Below are 325 nucleotides of genomic sequence, written 5' to 3' on the forward strand. Positions count from 1 at the left end.
TTTCAACTACATAAAGCAAAAATTAAGTAATTATGTAATGTGTTGATAGACACTCTCATATGTGTAAACCTGCATTCCTATTGCTTGATACTTAAGTTTTCAATATTTACATGTTATAAACACTACTTGAATTCTTAAAGAAGAAAAGTTTGATTTTAATTTATATTTGAAGAACTTATTCATATCACTACAATAAAGTCACACAATCATGTTGTGAACTTAAGAAAAGCAACGAAGTTCAGAATATAAAATTAGTAGCAAAGCAAATTCAACACAAAGAAAAGACTGCTAACATTTATCATAATAATAATTTTCTCACTAATTC

The sequence above is a fragment of the Lupinus angustifolius genome, chromosome LG13 (assembly GCF_001865875.1).
Source record: "Lupinus angustifolius cultivar Tanjil chromosome LG13, LupAngTanjil_v1.0, whole genome shotgun sequence".
Lineage (NCBI taxonomy): Eukaryota > Viridiplantae > Streptophyta > Magnoliopsida > Fabales > Fabaceae > Lupinus > Lupinus angustifolius.